The sequence below is a fragment of the Elephantulus edwardii genome, unplaced genomic scaffold (genome assembly GCF_000299155.1).
Source record: "Elephantulus edwardii isolate Elephantulus edwardi_28Jun2011 unplaced genomic scaffold, EleEdw1.0 scaffold00130, whole genome shotgun sequence".
In the NCBI taxonomy this organism is placed as follows: Eukaryota; Metazoa; Chordata; class Mammalia; order Macroscelidea; family Macroscelididae; genus Elephantulus; species Elephantulus edwardii.
In genome coordinates, this window is record NW_006399880.1 from 7,595,973 (window position 1) to 7,598,783 (window position 2,811).

Here is a 2,811-nt window from a genome sequence, read left to right on the forward strand (position 1 = left end):
TGCTCTTGAGTACTTTAGAGAGGTCCCTAACCGCAGACTTTCCCATCGCAATATGTTTTTTGATTTCCTGGCTACTGGTGCCAAGAGTGTTGACCGTGAAGCACTGAACTAGACACGAATTATAGATAGCTGTCATCTTCAACTTATTCTTCTTTTCATTATCTAGGTCACAAGCCATCTGATCTAAAGGTGACTAATTGGGTCAAATGAGTCAGGCCCCAGGCTCAGCCTTGCCTTATCTTCAATGTGTGACTTGCAACATTTCCAATAAACTGCTGAACTGTACATTTATGCACCATATTGGTGCCTCTTGGATGCCACTCCAAGAATATCAAAAGCTCATAGTGTGCTTTGCCAAGTTATAGGTCTTTGTTTATTGTCTTGGCTTTAAAACCATTTCCCTCTTTACTAATGTTTACTCTGCTATCCTTTCTGTCAGCAGTACAGGGTGGGGAGGATATTTTTTGTTAATAAGTGTAAGCTCTTAGTTAAATCTGGACAAATGTACATAACTAATGGATGTTTGTGAAGCAATAGTTCTAGCTTCTCCAAATGATCTTAGAGCTAAGGTTTGTTCTTTCCTTCCTTGATGCCCTCATTCCTCTTTACAGATTTAAGAGTGCAGGTGCCGGATCCAGCCTATCTTGATTCATAGGTGGGTTCCTTTGGAAATGTATGAGACCTTTTTACTTAACGTTTCCCTTAAAATTCTACTGGTCTCAATTTTTAACAAGGATACAATGGAGTGGACAAAATTGACTTCTTTTTTTAAGGAAGGAATAATGACTGTCAAATGCCTACAGAAATTAATGCCTCAGAGTGAGCACTCAATGTATGTTAGATATTATTTTATTATTATTATTACACATACTGCATCTTTTTCTGATTTTCTAACTTTAGATATAGTCAGAACCCAAGAAAGTAATCACACCATACCACAAAAAAACAACAACAATAACAAAACCAAACTCAAAGCCAAAAAAAATAAAAATACCCCACCAAAAAGAAACTGGATGTTGTAGACTCAGCTCTGACTTATAATAAGCCGCCTTCAAGTTTCTGAGGCTGTCTTTGTAAAAAGACATCACCTTTCTCCTACAGGGCAGCTAGTATCTTTAAACAAATATCTTTAAGCTAACACTCTGATATATATGATATGTTATATATTTCATTACTTCAATAATAATCTTTTAAAACACTCATTGTCATTAAATGAGAAGAGACCCAGAGCTGACTCTTCAGAGGGCTTCCTAGGCAATAATTCACACAGGAGAAGACTGGCTGGTTTATCGCTCAGAGCTGTGGGTAAATTCAACCTCCAGAGAGATGTAATCTTGGAGTTAGCAGCACAGCTCCCTACAGACTACACCACCACCACCACCACTAATTTAAGTGATCCTTAAATAAAATCCTAGACACAACATGCAAGAACGTCTACCTTATTAAATTTACGAAGCGTTTGGAGAAGTATCATTGCAATAATAGTAGTAGAATCAATGTTCACTACACAGTAGCATTTACTGTCCTGTATCTTGGTATCAGAAAAGTATATGATAAGATTCTGAAAACCCACTTTAAACACACACTATCACTTATATCTTATTCTATTTATCAGTTTATGTCACAGGAACTAAAGGGGTAATGGACTTTTTCCTCTCCTTTCCTCCCTGACCCAAGAAGTTAATTGCTTTATTAAGCCATTCAATTTTCATCACAGTCTTCAGAGTTCTGCTCATCTCTTTCTGAATGCACTTCCTCAGGCTCATGGCTTCCTGGATTACCTGAACCTCAACTTATCTGAAACAGCTGTCCTGACACCTATGGGCCATGACCTGCAGTAGTCACTTAGACTGCTCTGTGCCACAGGCAATTTCAGCATCGCTGATTGGTTTGGTTCCTTTCTCCTCATTCACCATGGTCAAGAGCCGGAGGACCATGCATGGGTAGCTTCCAGCAGCAACACCTCAACGTGCACCATTAGGTTGCTCAGGACGTGGTTACGCTTCAACGGTCAAGTTTCCTGGGAGGTGGGATCACATCACAAGAGGCTGGTCCAACTTCATTTCCAAGTCCTCTTCCAATTCGGATCTCTCAGTCAGACTCCTGCATGTCAGATTCTGCCTGCTAGGATCTGAGCAGAGGAAAGGAAAAAACTTTCACAAGGCTTGCAAGCGGGCTCAGAGTAGACTTTGCCTCTAGTAGGAGGAGTTAGAAAGAATTCAGGGCTGTATTTCATGAGTGGAATACTCAGAGAATTTAAACAATTGCCTTATTCTTAAGAAAGGTGATCAGGCTTTAAATGATCATTTCAACAGACAGCTAAGGATTTTGGGGAAGATGCCATAAGCAGATGACACAATTTGCTTACTGAAAGTGAAGATTTACAAAAGATGCTCGCAGAGTATAATCTAAGTATGGATTGGTTATACCTCACTGTAAAGAAAAGATAAAAATATTTATCTCTGTACTGAAGGCAAAAGACCAAGCTGCTTTGAAGGAAATAGCAAAAAACAAAGCCCTCGGAATAGATGGTATACCAATTGACATATTTCAGCTAATAGATACTGCCGTGGATGTGCTCACCAAGTTGTGCCAAGAAATCTGGAGAACAACCACTTGGCCAACTGACCAATATTAGTTACCATTCCAAAGAAGGGTGACCCAATTGAGTGTGGGAACTACAGAACAATATCATTGATTTTACATGCAAGCAAGAGTCTACTGAAGATTATCCAAAAACGACTGGAACAGTACATCAGCAGAGAACTGCCGGAAGTCCAGGCTGGGTTTAGAAGGGGTCGTGGTACTAGG